The sequence below is a fragment of the Macrotis lagotis genome, chromosome 3 (genome assembly GCF_037893015.1).
Source record: "Macrotis lagotis isolate mMagLag1 chromosome 3, bilby.v1.9.chrom.fasta, whole genome shotgun sequence".
NCBI classification, from domain to species: Eukaryota; Metazoa; Chordata; class Mammalia; order Peramelemorphia; family Peramelidae; genus Macrotis; species Macrotis lagotis.
In genome coordinates, this window is record NC_133660.1 from 235,214,698 (window position 1) to 235,231,300 (window position 16,603).

Genomic DNA, 16,603 nt, shown 5'->3' on the forward strand with positions numbered 1-16,603 from the left:
AGAAATTCTATGTACAATGCAGGTACCTACCTGGGCCCATAGCTGGTAACGATTTGGGCGTTTAGAGGAAAAAGATTAAAAAAAAAAAACTAGTGTCTATTGCTGCTTTGAATATGTTTTAAAGTCTGAAAATGTAAATAGTTTATCAAAAAAAAAAATCTTGTACAGTCCAGTGTAAAGTTTTTAAATGAACTTACAGGTTGCCATCACATCTTTCTCACCCTCTCCTCTCAACACCGAAAACAAAGTTTGCTAAGGATAAAAAGCTATTGATGACAAAGTAATCTCTCGAGTTATAAAAAGAAAAAAAGAAAAAAGTTTAAAAAAGAGAATCATCATTCTTAGCTTCGTCGCATAAACAGACTTCTTGGGATTTTGTTGTGCAGTATTGACGTGAGGTAAATTCGATATTCAATAATCTCTCAGTGGTACTTTTTAAAAAAGTCTTCTCCTCCTCCTCTGCCTCAGTAATTAATGGAAAAGACACAGTTGAAAGGCACACTGTCTTTATATATTCTGGTGTATGTTGGCACCCCTGCTACATATTCCTTTTTTTTCTTCCTTTTATCTTTATTTCTTTATTTTTCTTTTCCTTTTTTCTTCGTTTCTTTCTATTTTTTTTTTTTTGCACAAGGTGCTTTCCTGATATGTTAAACATGCCACCATCCTCCGGTGATACCGTATAATATGCCATGATGGGGGTATACCCCCCCAGGGGAGTGTCTATAAGAACTGCCTATTTATGCTCATTTACCTCAAGACTGTCCTCTCTACCCTTAATCTAGTCACCATCACTCCATCTTTTGTACTGCTGTTGACACTTACAAAATTAAAGATAAATTTTGTTTTATGACATCTGTGAGTATCCTTGTCTATGCGGCGCATCCATTCCCACCTTTTGTCCAATAAAAAACACCCCCCCTCAAAAAAAAAACCTGGAGTCAGTCAGCCTTACTGAGCTGGGTGTCTAAAGGGGACCAATATGTTGCCAACCTCATAGGAGCTATATGCGTGTGTTCTCCAACTTCTTGGTAAGGGATTCTTTTAGGGTGCTTTATCTTGAAAGGCATGCCCACCCCTGTCATGTCTTGGCTCATATTGGAGGTTGTATATTTTTATAGCAAAGTGTTAGTGGATGGAGCCAAGAAGAATAAGGAGATGATGTATGTTTTTAACCCTTAGAGTCAGAGATTTTCCTTATATAGAGAGCAGAAAGAGACCTTATATATCCACTCTGTACCTGAATAGGAATCCCCTCACTAACATTCCCAGACCTCTTATGAGAGAGGAACTCAATACCTTGCAAAGCATCCCATGCTATTCCCCTTTTGGATAGCTTTATTATTTGGATAGCTTTATTTCCCCTTTCAAAGGACCTAAATCTGTCCCTAACATCTTCCATCCATTACTTCTAGTCTACCATATGGAACCAAAACCAGTCTAATCTTCCTTCTCCATGTTAAAAATGTAAACTATTGGAAGACCATGGCTATCATTTCCCCTACCCTAAGTATCACCTCCAGGCTAAAAATTCTCAGTTCTTCCAAAAAGATTCTATAGTTTTGTGTGCTTTTAAATCCTGGTCAAATGGAGTTGAGAATAAACACCCCTTTGAAGAAGTATAATAATTATGCCAAAGTATGTAGTTGCAACACCTAAGGATGAGAACCTTGGAGTCCTGGCTTCTCATTCAATATACTGCAATTTAATATGATTGATTAATGACTAGGCTATGCTTTTGAGTTTGACTGGCCAGTTCCAAATCTCTGGATCCACATGACACTGGTTTCTAGAACAGATTCTCAGTAATTCTCTTAATTCAGTTGGACTATTGGATCCAGAGGATGGGTGTCTTCACCTCAATGGGGTCAATTTGCTATTTAACGATGTACCCCATCCCCAAATCTCCAAGCAATCTATATAAGATCCAGCTATTAACTTATTAATACAAGGGGAGAGTAGAAGTAGAATGTCATAATGATAACCTTGTTGCCTTAAATAAAATTTTTTAAAAAAGGCATAATGAAAAAGACATTGGACCTGGAGACATGATGGTAAGATTTGTTTCTGCCTCTGATTAGTCATGTAACCATGAATGAGTCACTTAAACCCTCTGAGCCTCAGGAAACTTGATAAAACAACTTATTTATAGCTGTATTTCAGTCTTTGTTGGTAGAAGATGATGGTAGAAGATGTTCACAAGAACAAACTCATAAATCCTTAATGTATGAATGCAAAAAGGGAGAGATATTAATAGCTCACAGTAAGGTTTACAAACTCCTTTCCCATAACAAAGTTGGGAGATAGGTAGTGCAAATATCGTTGTCCTCATTTTACAGATGAGGAAATAATGGAATTGTCCATTGTCATAAATTTCTGATTTGTCTTTGCTCATTGTCTTGGATTCTTGTCAGATTAAAGATAGGATTTTTTTTCTCTTAAGGCCTTGAAAATCCTGAGTTCCTCCAGGAACTCCAGTTCCTCCTTCTTGTACCTTGTAGATTTTCCCAATGTGGTGGTGTTTGCCTGCCACCTTTCAAATGTAACATCAATTCTCTTGCATGTTTGGCCATGGTAAGGGATGGGGGGAAATGCTAGACATATTTTGAGCATCTTGGTGTCCCCTATGCTCTAGGTAACATCAGAGTTTGTCTCTACTAAATTTGGAGATATTTCTCCACTTAAAATGTTTTTACATTAAATTAAAAAAAAATCTGTCCAATAAAGATAGGGACCAGTATTTAGGCACCAAGGTGCCTTTGTCACATGAGAATCATAGCAGAAAAATATTTCAGAGACATATGGTTCAACTTGCTACTTGAAGGATTAATTTCCCATTCCTGCCTTAACACCCAAAAAACTTTGACAAGTAGCCATCCAGTCTCTGATTAAAAAATTCCAGTCATGGAAAACTCACTACTTCCTGAGGTAGTGAGTTCTTTTGCTACAAAATTCTTTCTCATAATGAGCTAAAATTGGCCTTGTAGCTTCCATGCATTTCTCTGAGTTTTGTCTTCTAGAACCAAGCCCAACAAATTGAATCCTTCCACAGGGAAGCTCTTAAGATTCCTGACATCTCTCTTGCCCTCCCAAAGTCTTCTCTATGATAAACATCCTCAGTTCCTTTACTGCTCCTTTAATGGTACAAAGTGGATCAGCTGAAGGGGTAGGTGGAAAATCCTGGGAAGTTCTAATGAAGCAACTGTAGGGTAGAGGATGACCCAAATTACATTAGTATTACAGCATCTAGGAATCAGAAGCAGGACAGATGGTAAGATCTGGTGGGATGGAAGACCATCAGAACTGATGACTCATTTTATCCAAGCCCCGAGATTAATAAAGCATCAAATGGTTCAAGGAAAGGGGAAGGGGATAAAGATAGAAGAGAAAAGGAAAGAATCCCACTCTGCTAGTCAGGACTCTCTACCCACCTATCCTTGATGGAGTCTAAGAGTGGCCCTGAAGGCAGGAAGGTAGGGGGAAGAAGAGGTTGCATTAATAGAAATGCAATATCTGGAAGCAGATAGGGGACAACCTTATGTTCTTTACCCCAGTAAAACTTTTCAGTTTTGAACATATTTTAGGAAGTATATTGATGAACTAGGGTAGATCCAGAGAAGGGTGAACAAAATGATGAAAAGGTTGGAAACCATGCCAGACAAGGATCAGGTTAAAGAAAAAGGCATGTTTAGTCTGGATAAGAGTGAGTGGGGGAGAGACTAACTATCTTCAAGTAACTGAAGGACTGTTCTGTGAAAAAGACTTGCCTTGGTCAACTTGACCTTAGAGCTAGGACTAATAGTTGGAAGCTGTGGTGGTAGATTTAAATTCAATATGAGGGGAAAATCTTCCTGTTTTCCTTAAGTGGAATGAGCCACCTCAGGAGGCCTCCAAAGAAGCCAGGCAGCTATGGACCTAAAGCCTTTTCAGATTAACTGCACAAAGAGAGAAATATCACAGCTCTCAATAGGGGCTGAGGAGCTGGATCACTTTCCAGGCCGTGAAATATAAAATGACTGCCAAATAGACTGTAATATGTGGGGCTCCCTGTTTTCACAGTTCCATGGGTTGAAGGGTAGCTAAAATCCGATTGATTTAATCAAGAAAATCTGGACAGCGAGGCTATGAATGGGCAAATTATCCAATCAAAATTTGGATATGAAATTAATGAGATGAAGTTGAATAAAAAGTGAGGAGGAAATTCCCATTTAATCTTTGATTCCAGTTAAGTTGAGAGGCTTGAGGAAAGGACCCAGGAATGGGAAAAGGGGACCAACAGGAAAGATCACTAGTCCAAGAGTTAGGAGAACAGAGTTTCCTTCTCTGTGCCTCAGTTTTCCAAATACATACAGGACAAGATTAGTTAGCTTACTAAATTAAATTTATAGTCAATGATCTCTAAAGCCCTTTCCTATTTTGATAATCTATGACTCTAAGTGCTATTAGAATGCTTTCGAAGTAGTGTATTATAACAGAATATCAGCCTTAGATTCAGAAATCAAGTGCCCCATGCTTATTACTTAACAACTCTCATTATAAGCTGAAGTACAGGTTTCAGACTAGCATTGGTAAAGGAAGTTTCTGTACTGGAAGTTTTACATAACAATGAAGCATGGATACAGTTCATATACTTTTTTTAAAAAAGGTGACTAGGAGGAGTTTGAAAAATGGGAGTTTCTTCTGGGAGTGGAGGGGGGGGAAGAACCTGTCTTTCTGAAAATCTTGAGTCCATTTTAAGTAAGTTTATCAACTACTTCATAATATTAGGAAAATTCCAAGGAGTGACATTGGAGGTCCCAATTCTACACAGAAGAATGGTTGACTCATCTCAGAAGCTTTCATTCAACTTACAAGCAGAAACTATAATCCAAGGAGGGGCAAAATGAAGATGCTTATATGCATAGAATAAGATTATAGAATTACCTTGTGAAATAGAAACTGCCATGGTTTGTAATTGAAAACAAATATATAATAAAAAAAGAATTACCTTGTGGTTCCCTTTGATGAAAAAATATTGTTCATTATGCATAGCTAGGTGGTAAAATGACTAAAGGGATGATCCTGAAGTCAGGAAGACCTGATTTCAAATCCAATCTGAGGTGATTACTATGTGTGTGATCCTTGGTAAGTCATTTAACCTTTGTCTGCTTCAGTTACCTCAACTGAAAAGTGGGGAAATAACATCTGAACTTCACAGTGTTATTGGGAGGATTAAATGAGAGACTATATATACATATATATGCATTTATTTAATAAATATGCATTTTAATATATTTGTTACATAATATATAAACATTATATAAATATGATGTTTTAGTGGTAGTAGTAGTAGTAGCAGTAGTAGTAAGTAGTACTATTGGTGGCTTCTGCTTTCTTGTTCCCATAGTTTAGTGTATTGCCTCTGAATTATGAGGTCATAACTCACAGACCACAAAGTAACTCAGTTGAGTTGAGTAGACAACTATCAAAAAATTCTGCTGCCTGAGCCATCTTGTCTTTTACTCATTGGATGCAAATTCTTCAGGAAATTATTATGATAGCTGCAATACCAATCTGGGCTTCTAAGCCCCGTCTGCTATTGGCTGCTTGATTCTGGTCCTTTGTTGGATCTTCAGAGATCCTCAGAGATTTCCCTTGAGGTGACTTTTTAGACCATCTTAAACATGGACATAAACTGAGAACAAGTATATGTTCACACAGAGGCAAGACAGATGAGTGGGGAAAGCAATAAGGAAGGCAGGAGTGGTTTCAGCCAATAGCCCTAAGGAGGAAATCAACTCCTCTCCCACTCTGAGGTTGTCTGTAGGTAACATATGAAAGAAAGCTGAGAGAATTTGAATCTCTGTTCTGATTCCTCAGTGAATAGAATGGAGTTTTTATTTATTTATTTCTTTTCATCCATATGAAAACTTTAAGTTACAAAATTTCCTTCCACCCTCCCTTCCCACCCTCTCCCCTCGGTGGCAACAGTCAGGTTAGCATTATACATGCATATTTTTGATAAATGCATTTACAGATTAGCCATTTTTGGTATGAGGGATTAGGATTAAAGGAAAGAGATACATAAGAGATAATTTTTATAAAGTGTTCATGATATTCTGAAGGGTTGGGTTTGGGTTTTTTTGCATTTTGTTTTGTTTTGTTTAGTTTTTCCTCTGGATGGGGATAGCATTATCCACAGCCGGTCTAATACGGTTGTCCTAACTGCCTGTATTACTGAGAAGATCTGCTTCCATCAAAGTTGCTCATCTCACAATGTTGTTGTTAATGTGTACATTGTTCTCTTAGTTCTACTCCCTTCATTCAGCATCAGATCCTGTAAGATCTATAACTGGAATTGCTGGGTCAAAGGGTATGAACAGTTTTATTGCTCTTTGCACATAGTTCCATATTGCTCTCCAGAAAGGTTGGATCCATCCACAACTCCACCAGCAATGATCAATGTCCCAATTCTCCCACAACCTCTCCAACATTGATCATTTTCCCTTTTCCTCATCTTGGCCAAAATGATAGGTATGAGGTAACACCTCATTATTGTTTTAATTTGTATTTCTCTAATCAATAATGATGTGATTATATAGAGTTTTAATTTCTTCATTTGAAAACTGTCTGTTCATATCCTTTGATGATTTATCAGTTGGGAAATGACTTGTGACCTTATAAATTTTATGTAATTCTCTATATATTTTAGAAATGAGACCTTTATCAGAACTGCTAGCTATGAAGATTGTTTCCCGGATTTCTGCTTTCCTTCTAATTTTGGCAGCATTGATTTTATTGGTGCAAAACTTTTTAATTTAATGTAGTCAAAATCATTCATTTTGCAGTTTATAATGTGCTTTAATTCTTGTTTGGTCATAAATTTATCCCCCTTTCCATAGATCTGATAGAGTATTTCTTGGTCTATTAATTTATCTATGGTGTCACTCTTTATGTCTAAATCCTGTACCCATTTTGACCTTATTTTGGTATAGGCTGTGAGATACTTTTTGCCTCACTATTTTACAGTTTCCTCATCAATTTTCATCAAATTGTGAGTAGAAGCTGATATCTTTGGGTTTGTCAAAGAGTAGATTGCTGTATTCATTTACTGCAATTTCCTTTGAGCCTCTCCTAATCCACTGATCCATTACTCTGTTTCTTAACCAGTACCAGGAAGTTTTGATGACTGCTGCTTTATAGTATAGTTTTAGATCTGCTAGAGCTAGGCCACTTTCCTTTACATTTTTTCATCAGTTCCCTTGCTATTCTTTTTTGTTTGTTTGTTTGTTTTTTGAAAGGCAATGGGATTAAGTGACTTGCCCAAGGTCACACAGCTAGGTAATTATTAATTATCTGAGGTGGAATTTGAACTCAGGTCCTCCTGACTCCAGGGCCCATGCTCTATCCACTGTGCCACCTAACTGCCCTGCTTACTCTTGCCTTTTTATTGCTCCAGATGAACTTTGTTACTATTTTTTCTAGCTCGATAAAGTAACTATTTGGTAGTTTGGTTGGTATGGCACTGAATAAGTCATTTAATTTGGGTAGAATTGTTATTTTTATTATATTAGCTTGGCCTAATCATGAGTATTTGACATTTTTCCAATTGTTTAGATCAGATCTTTATTTGCGTGAGGAGTGCTTTATAAGTGTGTTTCAAGTTTATCTCAGGAGGTATATTCCCAAATATTTAATGTTGTCTATAGTTATTTTAAATGAAATTTCTTTTTCTATCTCTTGCTCTTGGGCTTTGTTATTGATATGTAAAAATGCTGATGATTTATGTGGGTTTATTTTATATTTTGCTACTTTGCTGAATTTGATGATTGTTTGATAAAATGGAGTTGTTGAGAGCATGAAAAGCACATGTAGTATCTTTGGAGTATTTTGAATATTAGGTACTGTTGTGAAAACCAGGCAGAAGTGTTCAACTTGGATGGCAAAGGGCCCTAAGTCCTTATCATATGAGGACTGGAGGTCTTCAAGAAGAGATTGGATGAATACTTGTTAGGTCTGTTCTATCTAAGGTTTCTTTTGTCTATGGGCTTACTATAGATGCTTATCAAATTCTGTGATTCTGTGAAAGCCTGTGGATGGATTTATCTATTAGGACTTAAAACATTAGGCACAGTAAATGCAGTAATTATCTGTGACCCAGAGTCAGAGATAGTTATGGCCTTGACCATTCTACCTGTTCCAAGGACAAGGTAACCTCTACAGTCAGTTGTTGTAGGATCCTGGTGCCATAAAGTTGAAAGATGGTGACTTTAGTCCTTATTGCCCAAAGAGGTCTTTCTAAATGGACCAAGCTTGTAACAGAGTATCAAGAATTTCTCTCCTTTCACCCTAGGTTCTCCAGTTTCCTACCTCTTCTCTCATTTTTTCCCTCCTTCCACAAAGTTTCCCCTCCCTAATAGTCTATGAGAGCCAAATGAGAAAAACTAGTATAGACATCACTAAAAAAAAGTCCCATCTCCATTCTGGCAAAAAAGGGCATTTCTGAATGAAGGGGAAAATTGGGCAGGTGTGTGTGTGTGTGTGTGTGTGTGTGTGTGTGTGTGTGTGTGTGTGTGTGTCTAAAGATTCTGGGGACACATTCCCTAGTTACAGTGTGCCACATCCATTCCTCTGACACCCCCATTATTCATTTTTTCCTGCTTCCCCCCAAAAGAAAATGACAAAAAATATAGGACTTCAAGATTTTTCCAAACTCAGTTGGGGGTCAGGACCTCCTGTTTTGCCCAGGCTGATAGTAGAGTTCTTTAAGATTCTATAGTGTGCTGAAATCTGGGACATGAACAAACTGGTGATTTGATCCTTCTCCCTCTTCTTTGCATATATGCTATCTCTGAGTGTTTATTGTAGAATCTATGAAAAAAAATAAAAATAAAGGCCTGTTAACATTTTGCATTACCCAGGTGAAGCTAGGCGGGAATTTCCAAGAAATAATGTGACAGTTACGTTATAACTTTCACACTACTGTTGGAAGCAAAATTATAAAAATATTTTCTAACACAACTCCATATGGGCATATGAAATTTCATTCCATTTTGCACATGTAATTAAGTGGCCAATATAATAAGTCACTGTGTGTACAGTTCAATTCTCTTTGTAGCTGAGAGACTGGGCATGAGTAAGGCGAAGGCCAGCTTGAACCCTGGTGGAATTCATTGTTCTCCAGTTTAAGTTTCAAATGTGAAAAACAATTTCTCTATTTGCCCCTTCTGAATTAGCTCACATTTATATAGTGCTTTAGGTTTATAAAGCTTTATGGTTTATATAAGCTTTTTTCACAACAGCTCTGAGAGGGAGCTTTTTTTTCTTACATCCAGAACTGTGATTTAATTGGTATATGGAATTCCTGGGTCTGGTTACAGCCCAAGGTATTTCCTATTCCTGATGGAATTTATTCCTCTAATTAGACAGGTTTCCCAAATTTCTGGATGTTCCATGGCACATTCATTTATCCTTTTCTTCTTTTTCTGTTGGTTGACTATTGGCATCACTAACCTGGTCATCCTGACTCATCCTTTCCTCTCAATCACATGCTCACTGACCCAGACACTTGGGTCTACCATTGGATTTTCATCGACACGACACACCATTGAATCCCCTTTTAATCACTGGTAAAAGAATCTCCCTCCTGCCATCCTACATCATGGGACCATCATATTTAAATACTTTTGAGATTCCTAGTTATCATTAGTATAAGTATTCCATACTCATATTCTTCTGACATTGAACCAAGAGTGAGTGGTACCATGGATAGAGCATTGGGTTTGGTGAAGAGGATCTGGGTTAAAGTCCCAGGACTGTTTCTTGGGCAAGTGACTAAAAGGCTTAACCTCAGTTTCCTCCTCTGAAAAATGAAGGGAATGGGTTAGACTCACTGGCCTTTCAGTTTCTTGTCTGCTTTAACACTATGACCCTGCCATTTCCCACTAAATGCAACCTTTTGCTGGACTTCGTCTTCCCATTATGGCAGGAACAGTCAGAATTTATATTTGGGTCATGTCCAAAGCATGGATAACCACCAGAAGTCTTTGATGGAAGAACAGCTATAAGACTACAAAATTTAGAAAATGCAAAACCCATCAAAATCATCTAGACCAATCCGCTAAATTAAGCAGCTGGTTGACAAAGTGGATCAAGTTTTGACTTAGATTTGGAGTCAGAAAGAATGAATTCAAATCATGCCTTGGATGCTACAAGCTGGATGACCCTGAGCAATTCACTTCATTTTTCTGCTCTTTAATTTACTCATCTGCAAAATACATATAAGAACATCACCTCCCTCACTAGGCCATTGGGAGAATGAGACAATATAATGTACATTGCACACTTTAAAATACAGTATAAATGCTAGTTTTTATTAATATTTATTATATTACAATTCTATTCCACAAATGAGGAAATGGAAGAGCAGAAACAATTGCCTGAGACTAGGTAATCAGAAGTTGAATTCTAACCAGAATTTTTAACTTCAAATCCAGTTTTCTCTCTCCTATCCAAAGGCACTGACATTCTTCTCAGGACAGTGGCCATTCCGCTTCTGCAGTTGACCAGAGAGAGCTGTTGTGGCCTGTGCTTTCAGGACTGAGTCCAAGGCCCTGGCTTAGGGAAAGGAGGGAAGAAGGCCTGGTGACTTCTTTCTCCTTCTGCCACTTCTTTGCTGGAATGAGTTGTCAGATAGTGGATAACTAAGACTGCAGCCATGAGCTATAAAAATGCTGAGACATTCTCCGGCTCTTAAACGTGAGCTGTGGGGCCAAGGCAAGTGCACACAGCTGCTGATTGGAAAGTTAAAGGTGTGAATCCAGCCACTGTGTGTGGGGGGAGTGGGGGAGAAGAGGGAAGTTCCAGCTCTTTTAATCACTGTAGCAGAATCCAAGTGATGAAATACCATTAGTAAGGAGATCATGCCTGTGTGAATATATGATTAAGTTTCCCAAAGTTTCCCCAGAGGTAGAGAGAGGGGAAAAATTCATTCTAGCTCTCTGTCTCTCTTTAGGGGGCATTGATTCTGCTATTCTAAATTTCACAGAAGGAATGGTTATAATAGTTGTCTAGTCCAATGTCACAAAGGGGGAAACTGAGGCCCTGACAAAAATGGGATTTGCCTATAGTGACAGTAAGTGGAAGAAATGATATTAAAACCTCTGTCTAACTACTGAAAAATCTGGTGCTGTATACATTACACCATGGTCTTGGCTGATCTGGGCAGTGACCATGAGTCTTTCAGGATGTTGGCTAAGGTATCTTTGGGTCATGAGTCAGAGGAGGTACAGGAACTAGACCTGGTCTTCATCAACAGCTTAGCTACAGGTCCAAAATAAACAAAGGCAATAGAATTGTCTTTTCTATGAGCCAGGAAACAATAGTGGTAGTATATATTGGAAGAGAATTTGCTAAGAGAGACATTGATTGACATTGAGGGTCATAACAAGGAAGCACAAGGCAAATCTAAGGGAGAGTCCAAACTGTTCCAAGGCTCTAGCTATAGCATTTGGTTACTCCCAGTTTGCTGGAAACACCTGTGAACTAACTGCTAGGTACCTAAGTCCAAGACCAGCCCTCTCCTCTGCTGTGAGTTTAGGCTACAGGGCCTTTGGTGTCTCAGCTTTCAACTCAGAGATTCTGAAATTCTGTGGGAGTTACTCTCACTCTCCTCACCCCCAGGCCTGTAGCTCCTGATAGGAGAGACATACTAAGGAGACCCCAGCTCCAACACAGCCCCCTTTACCTCTTCATTTTCTTCCTTCCCTTTGCAAACCTTGTGACCTGATCCTTTTTTATCCCTCCCACCCTCCTCTCCAAAGTAGATTTCCACTTAATTTAGTTCTACTTAGTTTTCAGTCTTTAAAAACAGAGAACATGGCCATATAATCAAAGTTTATAGTTTCAGATCCTCATTCTCAATACTAATGATTGTTCGGTTAATATCGCACTGTTCCTTCTTTCCTTTTCTTTGTGCCCTTCTTCCCTTCTCTTCCTTCCCTTTCTCTTTTCCCTCCTTCTAGCCTTCCTTCCTTCTTTTATCTTCCTTCCTTCCTCCTTTCCTTCCTTCTTTTATCTTCCTTCCTTCCTTCCTTCTTTCTTTCTCTTAGTTTCTTTCTAACTTTTTTCTTTCTTTCCTTTCCTTCCTTTCTTTCTCTTTTTTTCTTGCCATTCCTTCCTTCCTTAAAACCCCATAACTACTTTCAAGTCCTCCCCTTTTTTAGCTTTTTACAAGACAATGGAGTTAAGTGACTTGAAGACCACACATCTAGGTAATTATTAAGTGTCTGAGGTCGGATTTGAACTCAGGTACACCTGACTCCAGGGCTGGTGTTCTATCCACTGTGCCACCTAGCTGCCCCTCAAGGCCCCTTTTATTACATATATATATATATATATATATATATATATCTATATATATATATATATGTATATATATATATATATCTTTTTTACATATATACATATATATGTAAAAAAGAGCCCACTCATCATGTCTGGCAGGAGATAGTTCATTCCATACTTATGTCTAGCATACAAAATCATACCATGACTCAAAATGAAGTTACAGTTGGTCATTGCATGGAAGTCTGAGTTCTGAGGCTATCATACCCTTTACCTTGTTTATGATGATTCAATACAGGGATCACATCAGGGGCTGTTGCCCTTTATTAATACCTATTCTTTATTTCTCCATAGTTTGCCCTGATTGTTTTGCCTTGGAGTTCTGTAATCCCAAAGGGATCTAGGCTTCAATTTCATCCCCAACTCAATTCTCAAAAAGCAATTATATTTTTGACTCTAGTCTAAAGGGTGCTTCCCAATAAAGGAAGGGAGGACAGTTTTTTTTTAAGGTATCCTGAATACAAATATGAACCAGGGATAGACAAAATGACTTTATTCTCATCAGAAAGAGAGCAACAGAATATGAAACAAGAAAGAATCATGGAAGGAGTCACCCACTGAGAGATCAGCACATAAGATTGGTTGAGACATTTGTAATAGGACTGAGGGGATTGCCCTTTAGTATATCCTCAGATTTATAACTCACTGGGAAATTAAATGAATCCTCCTAGCCTATAAAAATGACCTCTCCATCAATGACCTCTTCACTCAGTCATCTCCAATAAAATGTTATAATTGGCACTGTATAAATAACTCTCATGGTTCTGCTTACTTCCTTCTGTATCAGTTCATATGAGTTTTACCAAGTTTTTCTGAATGCTTTATTTTAATAATTTTGTATGATACAGTAACAAATATTCTCTTCTATTTGTCTACTACAATTTGATCAGCCATTCCCAAATCAATGAATATCCACTTCCTTTCAACTTCTTGAATCTTTAATAGGTGATTCTTCAGAGATTGGGATATGGCTGAAAACCTCAGGAAATGAAGTGAAGAAGATTCTAATATGAGTCTTGTCACTGATTCATTCCACCATGCACACGTCTCTTCCCTTTTCTGTCCCTTCTCCATCTATAAAAGAAAGGGATGGGATTAAATGATTTCCCTCATTTCTTCTAATTTTAATGCTCAGATCATAGGTATTTCTTAAGAACATACTTGAACTCAGCTCTGGGTCAGAAAATATGGAGGTACAGATACTGGGTATACCTTCCTGTCTTTCATGACTCCTATTTACAAGCAGATCTATAGACTTCACAGAAAGGTTCATCACTCTATTTCATAGTCTAGGTATACAGAGTTTCTTGGTGTACAGATTTGGAGTTGGAAGTCACTTTAGAGTCACTGAGTTCAACTTCCTCATTTTACAGATGAGGAAATTGAGACCCAGAGAGTTCAAGAGACTTGTTCAAAGTCACAAAACTAGTCATTTCTCTAGGTAGGAAAAGCACAGTGCTCTAGTCATTATGATACCTAGTACCTCAAGGGGCTGAGAGGAGTTATTAAAATTTCTCTATACTGGGAAATTATTAATCTAGCCCAAGGAATTCTAGAGCAGTCGAAGGTAAAATGATGGATTTTATGTCAAACGATCTACCACATTTAGAACTGTTTCCTCAAAAACCCTATTCATTCCCTGTGAAAACTGATTGTGAATTGTAAGGCACAAGCCAGGGGTGGGGATAATGTGAGCAGGACATTTGGCCTGTGAAATAATTCCTTGCTTCACAGAGTGCATAGGGGTTTGTGAATCCCTCAACCAAAAGCCTTCTGAAAGGTCTCTGTAACACCTGATAGATGAAGTGTGAAGTGTGACACCCTATTATCCAGGACTTCCCTGAAGCCTCCAAGGTAGGGGGGGACGAAAGCAAAATAAATACAGAAAGGGGTGGGGCTTCCTCACTGTACCTCTTGGCCTCCAATATTTCCACCCCTGCTCTTGTCTATCTTTCAGCTGCTAAAATAATTTTCTTGATACTTGGGTCTGATCCCATTATTCCCCTGCTCCAAAATCCTTCTAGTGATTTTCCCAGTGTTCCTTGACTAAGGTGACATCCTTGGTTTGGCCCCACACAAAGGATCCCACCTCATTTCCCATTATTTCAATTCATGTTCTTTGGACGTCAGCCAAACTGGACTACTAGCTACACTCTAATATCATGGTGCTTTCTTTTACCTAGTAGCTTCACATGGACTACACCATCTTCCTCCATACCTTAAATGTGCCTTTTGTTCTTAGAACCCCTTTACTTTTTCCTCCCCCCATTTCTTTGCCACTTCTTGAGAAAGCAAGAAAAACATATTTTCTGTGACAAGCATGTATAGTTAATCAAAACAAAATTTCTCTCTGACCTTGCTAAGAAAATATGTCTCAATCTACATTATTTGTCTACTTCCTTGCTTTCAGAAGGTGGTCAGAATGTTTCTTCATTAGTCTTTAGAAATTATGTTGGTCATTGTGTTGATCAGTGTTCCCAGGTTTTCTTTTTTTTTAATTATTTTTATCAGTTAACATCCACCTTTTCACTCTTCCACAACCACCATGTCCCCCAGTGAAGACACAAAACAAAATCCATTATACATACATATGTATTCAATAAAACCAAATTTCCACATTAACCATGTCCTAAAAAACTATTTGCCTCACTCTATCTTCTGAATCTTCACCTCTCTATCAGGAGTGGGGGTATCATGTTTTATCATTAATCCTCTGAAATCCTCGTTGGTCACCATGCTGATCAGCACAGGAATATTTATATACCATAACCAGTTTCTCCATTTCTCAATTTATGAGCACCCTCTTGGATTCCCATTCTTTGCTATTTCAAAAAGAGCCATAAATATTTCTGTACATCTTTGGCATTTGTTTTGCTTAGGAAATCTAATCTTAATCTACTTTCCTAATTTCCCACTCCCTTTCTCTCCTATTTTTTTGTGAGATGAAATGGATTTTTTTATCCAATTGATTGTGTGTGTGTGTGTGTGTGTGTGTGTGTGTGTGTGTGTGTGTGTGAGAGAGAGAGAGAGAGAGAGAGAGAGAGAGAGAGAGAGAGAGAGAGAATCAATCTGTGTGGTCTTTCTTTGTTTGACTAGTTCAGATGAGAGTGAGGTTCAAGTGTCAGCTACTTTCCCCCCCTGTTTGTATAAATATCTACTAGCTTACCCTCATTATATGAGATAATTTCCCCTATTTATAATTATATATAGATATAGATAGATAGATAGATAATTCCCCCCTGCCCCCTAAAGTGTGTTCCTCTTCCTCTCTCTTTCCATACTTTTCTTATGATCATCAAGACATAACAGAATCATTCCCAGACCTCTAATTTTTGTTCAGTTGTTTCAGTCATGTTTGATTGTTCTTGGCAAAGAAACAGGAATAGTTTGTGCTATTTCTTTCTCCGGCTCATTTTACAGTTGAGGAAACTGAGGCAAACAGGGTTACATGACTTTGCCCTGGGTCACACAACTAGTTACGTGTCAGAGGCCAGATTTGAATGCAGGAAGATAAATCCAGGCCCAGCACTCTACTCCCCTGTGCTATTTTCCTAGATTTCCTCTTCTCTAATTAGATTTCTTCTGTGTCCCATGGTCCTATGGAGGATAGGTTCAGAGAGAACATGTATCGTCTCCCGATATTTGAAAGTAAGCAGTTTGCCTTGTTTAGCTCTTTATCAGCATTCATTTACATTTACTCTATTATATTTCTCTCCCTTCCTGGGTCTGTACTTCAGAATCTCTCCACAACTCTGTTCTTTTCATAAAGAATGCTTGAAACTTCTCTACTTTTTTAAAGATCCACTAATTTCTCTATAGTACTGCATTTAAGTTATATACATAAGTTATTCTTTACTATAAAATTTTGTCTGCTGGAATAGCATATTCCAAGTTCTCTGCTCCATTATAGTAGTGGTGACTGCTAGCTAAATCATGTGTGATCCTGATTAGGGATCCTTGGTAGTTGATTTTTTTTTCCTTTCTGCTACTTGTACTATTTGAACTTTGACCTAAAAGCTCTAGATTCTTTTATGATATTCCTGGGAGTATTCATTTTTTTTTTCAGGAGGACTAGTGGATTCTATTTCTACTTTGCCCCCTGATTCTCAGAGATCTGAGCAGTTTTCTTAAAATATAATGCATAGACTCCTATTCTTGGTCATAATGTTCAGATAATACAATGACTCACGTTATTTTCTTCTCATTCATTCTATTGTCT